This window comes from Rhinolophus ferrumequinum, chromosome 4 (assembly GCF_004115265.2).
Source record: "Rhinolophus ferrumequinum isolate MPI-CBG mRhiFer1 chromosome 4, mRhiFer1_v1.p, whole genome shotgun sequence".
NCBI lineage: Eukaryota > Metazoa > Chordata > Mammalia > Chiroptera > Rhinolophidae > Rhinolophus > Rhinolophus ferrumequinum.
Window position 1 is genome coordinate 58,934,294 of NC_046287.1, and position 7,507 is coordinate 58,941,800.

Below are 7,507 nucleotides of genomic sequence, written 5' to 3' on the forward strand. Positions count from 1 at the left end.
TCTGGGAGCCGACTCTCCCCTATTCCACCAAAGTGCCAGGTTCATACCACATTACCCCACCTCCAGGCCTCTTTTAGAGTGCCTGGCAGAGACTAGGCCATTTACTTTTTTTATAGGAATTTTGAAAGTATACAAGGAGACATCTGTTTCTCTCTGGTTCACTGAAACTGCAATATACAATTTAGGAACTGTTCACAGTCATGTTGTCTATCATGTGGCTTGAAGAAGTGGAGAAAGATGATCTGAGATAGAAAAAAAGATGAATAAAGCAGATTAACAGGGATAAACAGAGATGAGAAGGGATTTATAGGTATGGAAAGGGGGTAGCTAAAAGGACCCTGAAATGTTGATTGGAGTTTGGAAATATCAGCATGAATTCATAAAAAAACAGTATATATGTATATGTGTGTATATATACACACATATGTATATATTATTATGTATATGTATATATATGGATATATATACACATATATATATGAAAAAACTGAATTAAAATTGTAATAATATATATATCGATAACAAATGAATACAAGTCACATTTGACTTCTGCAATTACAAGAGGTGCTCAAAGTGCATGGTTTTAATACAGTTTTTTCCTTTCTTAAAATGTGTATACATTTTTCGCTCTCTCTCCATATCTTTGTATCTATATCTATATCTATATCTATATCTATATCTATATCTATATCTATATCTATCTATCTAGATATACAGATGATTATAGATGTGTATGTATGCATCTTCTTGGAGAAATGAATGAATCCAGTAGGGGCAAGGAAAGTGCAAAATGAGCCAGAAATATTTTATTATGTTAGAAATTAAGGTAGTGCTCAAAGAATTAAGAAGATATGTCAAAAAAAGAAGGTGCCACCTTGAAGGGGTCCCACTAACCAAATTTAGGACAATACGAGCATTAAAATAAACAGTGAGAGTATTAGGTTAAAACCTATTGAATAAATAAAAAACTTCAAGTCCATGCTAGTATAAGTAAATAAGTAAATGAATAAATAAACAAATGGAGGAGAAAGGAAAGCTCTTCCAATCAGCTGAACATCAACTAATAGCAACATCATTTGGCAAGCATCATAAAGGTAGCTGACATAAGTAGGGAGTTGTCAATGGATCCTAAGGCTGGTGGGTAGAAATTTGATGATGAGGGACAGAATACTGTTATAATATCAGAATACTTACCAACAAAATACTAATAAAATACAAGAGGGGAATGGTGAGTTTTATAGTGGAGAAACCTGGCAGATACCAACTTGATTAGGTCATCAAGGTTAACATGACCAATACGGGAAGAAGTCGACATAGTTTTTCTACTGATGTGAAGTACAAAGAAGGCAACAGCATCACTTCTGTGATTATTTCTCACAGAAATAATCTGTGGAATTATGGCATTATCTTCTAGTATTTCTGTTGAGAAGTCTGATGCCAATGTCATTTGGTCCCTTATATGAAAGCTGCTTTTTCTCTATAAAGTTTTTAGCATCCAATCAGATGAACAGGAACAAAAAAGAAAGAGTGAAAATACCTTAAGGGACTTGTGAGACACCATCAAGGGGACCAATATTTGCATTATAGGGGTCATAGAAGGAGAAAAGAGAAAGAGGCAGGAAGCTTATTTAGAAAAATAATGGCTGGAAACTAGTCTTAACCTGGGGGAAGAACAGACATTAAAATTGAGGAAGCCTAGAGAGTTCCAAAGGAGAGGAGTACAAAGAGACCCACTCTGACACACATTATAATTAAATTGTGAAAAGTTAAAAACAAAGAGAGACTCAAAAGCAGCAAGAGAAAAACAACTTGTTATGTACAAGGGCACCCCCATAAGACTCACCAAATGTTTCAGCAGAAACTTTTCAGGCCAGAAGGGAATGGCATGTTATATTCAAAGTGCTGAATGAAAACCTACCAACCCAAAATTCTCTACTTAGCAAAGATGTTCTTCAAAATTGAAGAGATAAAGAGTTTCCAGACGAGCAAAAACTAAAAGAGTTAATCACCACTAGACTAACCTTCAGGAAATGTTAAAGGGACATTTTCAAGCTGAAACAAAATGGTGCTAATTAGTAACAAGAAAACATTGAAAATATAAATCTCACTGGTAAAGGTAAATATATAGTCTAAGTCAGAATACTCTAATGTTGTAATGGTGGTGGAACCAATATTGATACATTATTATGAACTGAGGTCCATAGTTTATTCAGATTCCCTTAGTTTTCTCTAATGTTCTTTTTCTGTCCCACGATCCCAGCCAGGATACAACAATGCACTTAGTGGTCATATGTCCCCATGTCCCCCTTGGCTGTTAGTTTCTCAAAAACTTTTCTTGCTTTTATGATTCTGACCATTTTGAATGTCCCTCACCTGGGATTTGTCTGATGTTTTTCTTATGACCATGTTTTTTTTCTCAGGTGCTTTAGGAAGAAAGGCCACAGAAGTAAAGCTCCTTTCTCATTATATCATCTCAAGAATACATACTGTTTATAAATTATGATTTATCACTCAACGTTAATGTTAACCTTGATCACCTGGCTGAGTTAGTGTTTGAGAGGTTTCTCCACCATGATGTTACTTTGATTACCCTCCTTTTCATACTGTATTGTTTGGAAGGAAGTTATTATGTGTAGCCCACATTTAAGAAGTGAAAACTATGTTCCACATTCTTGAGGGTGGAATATCTACATAAATGACTTGGAATTCTTCTACATGGATCCCTTTGTCTTTTTGGTCTATTTTGGGGAAAAGTTCCCAAGTTTGTATTTCAATTCTTATATTGACTTTTTCATTTCTGGGGTCATATTTTTAAATTTCCAATATCTACCTTTCTGTTCTTTCATTATTTTTATTTTTAAAAGATTTTAATTAAAAATACAGCTGACATCGCTTCTCGGCCTTTTGGCTAAGATCAAGTGTAAAAATACAGCTGACATAAATAGTATATTAGTTTTAGGGGTACACCATAGTTATTCAACATTTATATACCTAAAGAAGTAATCACCATAAATCCAGCAACCATCTGACACCATACTATCCTATCACAATATTATCGACTATTTTCCCCATGCTGTACATTACATCCCCATGACTTATTTGTTTCATACCTGGAACTTTGGGCCGCTTATTCCCCTTCACATTTTTCCCCCCTTTTAAAAAATTTCAATTACACTTGACATTCAATATTAATTTATATTAATTTCGGGCGTACAGCATAGTGGTTAGACATTTATATAAGTTAAGAAGAGTTCCTCCTAACTAGTACCCAACTAGCACTATACATAGTTATTACCATATCATTGACTATATTTCCTATGCTATACTTTACATTCCCATGACTATTTTGTAGCTACAAATTTGTACTTCTTAATCCCTTCACCTTTTTCACCCTGCCCCCCAACCCCCTCCCCTGACAAATCTATTATCCATCGGACACCATGCATAATTATTACAATATTATTGACATTATCCCTTATGCTATACCCTACATTCCCTACAACTACTTTGTAACAACCAATTTGTACTTCTTAATCCATTCCCTTTTTTTACCCACACCCCAACCTGTCCCATCTGGCACCTATCAAAATGTTCTCTGTATCTATGAGTTTGTTTCTGTTTTGTTGTTAATTTTGTTCTTTGATTCCACATATAAGTGAAATCACATTGCATCTCTCTTTCTCTGTCTGATATACAGTAGTACCTCAGTTTTCGAACATCTCCATTGACAAACATTTCAGTTTATGAATGCCATAAACCCGGAAGTAAATGCTTCGGGTTTTGAACACGCCTCGGAAGTCGAACATGTCACGCAGCTTCCACTGAGTGCAAGATCCTGAGGCCTAGCTGTCGATTGTTTTCGAATGTTTCAGAGTGGATTACGTTAGAAAACCGAGGTACCACTGTACTCTACTCCACCCTCCACATCCATCCACGCGACTGCAGATGGCAAGAACCCATTCCCTTCCAAGGCCAAGCAATATTTCATGTATATATGTACAATTTCTTTGTGCATTCATTCATTGATGAACACCTAGGCTGCCTCCACATCTTGGCCATTATAAACAATGCTGCAGTGAACATATAGATGCACACATCCCCTCGAAGTACGTTTTGGGTTTCTTTGGACAAATACCCTGAAATGGGATTACTGGGTCCTTCTTTGTCTCTTGTTACCACCTTTGTTTTAAAGTCTATTTTGTCTGGTATAAGTATTGCTACTCCAGAATTTTTATTTTTTTTTATTTTTGAGGTTTTTTTTTTTTTCATTTCCATTTTCATGAAATATCTTTTTCCATTCCTTTACTTTCTGTGTGTGTCTTCCAATCTGAAGTGAATCTCTCTCTCTCTCTCTCTCTCTCTCGCTTTCTCTCTCTCTCTCTCTGTCTCTTTTTTTGATTCCTAAATTTTATTCAAGAACTCATACAAAACATTCCAGAGTAATGAGTTTTAATCCTCATCTTCCTCCTCTTCTTCATCCTGGTTAATCTGGAAATAACACAATTCGTAACTTTCTTTGCTGTTAGCAACTATGTGCAACCAATCACGTAGATTGTTCTTCTTCAAATACTTTTTGGTGAGATATTTCAAATACCTTTTGGAAAAAGCCATCTCAGAAGTGACCGGGATCATACTCTTGCTCCTTTCAATGGTTACAACTCCTCCACCGAGATTCCCAGCTTTTCCATTCACTTTGATTTGCTCCTGAAGAAACTGCTCAAAATTGGCAGCATCCATGATTCCATCTTCTACAGGTGGGTGCAGTCAAGGGTAAACTTCAGAACCTGCTTCTTTTTATTGTCTCCCTTAGCTACAAGCTTTTTCACAGGAGCCATGGCGGCAGCCGAGACAGAAAGGGTGAAGAGAGTCTCTTGTAGGCAACATATGTAAGGATTTTGTTTTCTTATCCATTCATTATCCATCCATTTGTTTTCTTATCATATGTGTTTTGATTAGAATATTTAATCCATTTACATTTAAAGTAATTGTTGATAGATAGATATATAACTATTGCCATTTTATTATTCATAATTTTGATTTTTTTTTTTCTGTTTTAAAGAAGTCCCTCTAACATTCCTGTAATACTGGTTTGGTGGTGATGAACTCCTTTAGATTTTTCTTATCTGGGAAGCTCTTTATCTGTCCTACAATTTTAAATGATAGCCTTACTGGATAGAGTAGTCTTGGTTGGAGATCCTTACTTTTCATCACCTTGAATATTTCATGCCAATCCACTCTGGCCTGCAAAGTTTCTATTGAGAAATCAACTAACCGTCTTATGGGAGCTCCCTCATAAGTTACTAGTTGCCTTTCTCTTGCTGCTTTTAGGATTCTCTGTCTTTAACCTTTGCCATTTTAATTATAATGTGTCTTGGTGTGAGCCTGTTTTGGTTCATCTTGTTTGGGACTCTGCAATTCCTGAGCTTGTATGTCTATTTCCTTCACCACGTTAGGAAAGTTTTCAGTCATTGTTTCTTCAAATAGGTTCTCAATCTCCTGCTTTCTCTCTTTTCCTTCTGGTGCCCTTGTGAGGTGAATGTTGTTACACTTGATGTTGTCCCAGAGGTCTCTTAAACTATGCTCACTTTTGTGGATTTTTTTTTCTTTTTGCTGTTCCTATTGGTTGTTTTTGGCTACCTTGTCTTCCAAATCACTGAGTCGATCCTCTCTTCATCTAGTCTGCTTGTCCTTCTAGTATATTCTTCATTTCAGTTACTGTATTGTTCACCTCTGAATTGTTCTTTTTTAATGATTTCTGTGTCCTTTTTATGCTTGCTATCTCTTTGGTGAAGTTTTCACTAAGCTCCTTGAGCATCCTTATAACCATTGTTTTGAGCTCTGTCTCTGGCAGATTGCTTATCTCCATTTCGCTTAGTTCTTTTTCTGGATTTTTCTCCTGTTCTTTCATTTGGGACACATTTCTTTGTTTTCTCATTTTGGCTTCCTTTCTATGTTTGTTTCTATGTATTAGGTAGATCTTCTATGTCTCCAAGTCTTGGCTGGTGGCCTTATGTAGTAGGTGCCCTGTGGGGCCCAGTGGCACAGTCTCCCTGGTCATCTGCTTTGGATGCTCCAGGAGTGTCCCTTGTGTGGGTTGTGTATACCTTCCTGTTATAGTTGAGCCTTGATTTCTATTGACATGTCATTGGGTGGGACTGACCATTAGCCTTACTGGCTGTGTGTTTTGGCCACATCCACAGCTTACAGGATGCTGTGTGTGTTGGGGGGGCGGTGCAGGGGGGAGGTTTACACACTGGAGTGTGATTCACCCCAGTTGGCTCTGGTGCCTGTTGAGACCACGCTTTGAGTGTGCTGCTTGTGGGGCTAATTGGTCAGTGTTCTGTTGTGGTCTGAAGCCAACCTCCAAGTATGTTGGATCTGGGGCCTTTTGGGAGGGGTTCCAGTGCAAGCCCCGGTCACCCACTGCCTGTGACTGTTGGGGGACTACCTGGTAGGAGCTACAAAGGGATCCTAGGTTGTTCACTGCCTGTGCTGAACCTGGATGTGCATAGGAGAGGCCACGCTATGACCCAAGGTCATCTGCCTGCCACCAGTAACAGGCCTGGGTAGATCTGCAAAAAGCCAGGATACCACAAGGCCTGTTGTCACTGCCAGCTCCCTTAAGATTCAGCTGCTGATAGATCCTCATGCAGTATGCAAGTTTGGTGAGACAGGGTCTCAGGGAGTCACTAGAGTGGGAAGAGTTGTGGTGCCCAGGTTAATGTAGACTCTGGTTTGGTGCCAGTGCTGAGCTTCGAGCTACTCAGCAAAAGTCTCAGAGCACACTGAGGCCAGTCATCGCCCAGTGGGGGTCTGCCAGACTCTGATAATTTTCCAAGAAAGAGTACAATGTGAGCATGGCTGGCTGCTCACAGAGAAAGTGCCTTTGGTGTTGGGGAAGTTGGGTGGGGCAGTATCCCAGTGAGTCAGCAGGGTGAAGCAGTCGAGTTCACCAGGCCAATCAGATTCAGATTTGACTGTGGTGGGGGCGGGCCTAACACAAGAAAGATGGTGCCCACCTGCTGGCTGCACAAGAGAAGGACCTCACATTGGGAAAATGCTGACTGTCCTCCAGTCCCCCTCCAATGCCATACACCTCAGTTTGTACCCTGGTATGTCTCTGACGCCTCTTGAGTCACCGTCTCTCTGCTGGAGCTCAAGATGAGTGTCTGCGAACGAGTGAGTTTGTGAGTGGACTGTTTATGAGCACGTCTAGGTTTCCCGCAGTCTTCCATCCCACTTGGACAGTCAGAATGCCCACTGTTTTTCACAGTCAGATGTTGTGGGGATCCTGGTGTGGGGGCTGGAGTTCCACAGTCTTCCTGGGGGAACCTCCTTAGCCAAGATATCCCTCCCAGTTCTCAACCACCACACATAGGTGTGGGGCCCATTCCACGTCTCCGCCCCTCCTACCAGTCTCGATGTGGCTTCTTCTTTAGATTTTTAGTCATAGGACTATTGGGCTAGACTTCACATGTTTCTCTGGTTGATTGTTCTATATTGCCCT

The 7,507-nt window shown here is 39.2% G+C and overlaps 1 pseudogene; it reads right to left on the reverse strand.

The window, feature by feature from the left end:
• Positions 1 to 4,449: 4,449 nt before the first annotated feature.
• LOC117021658 (60S ribosomal protein L22-like) lies at positions 4,450 to 4,835 on the reverse strand (annotated as a pseudogene).
• Positions 4,836 to 7,507: the final 2,672 nt, after the last annotated feature.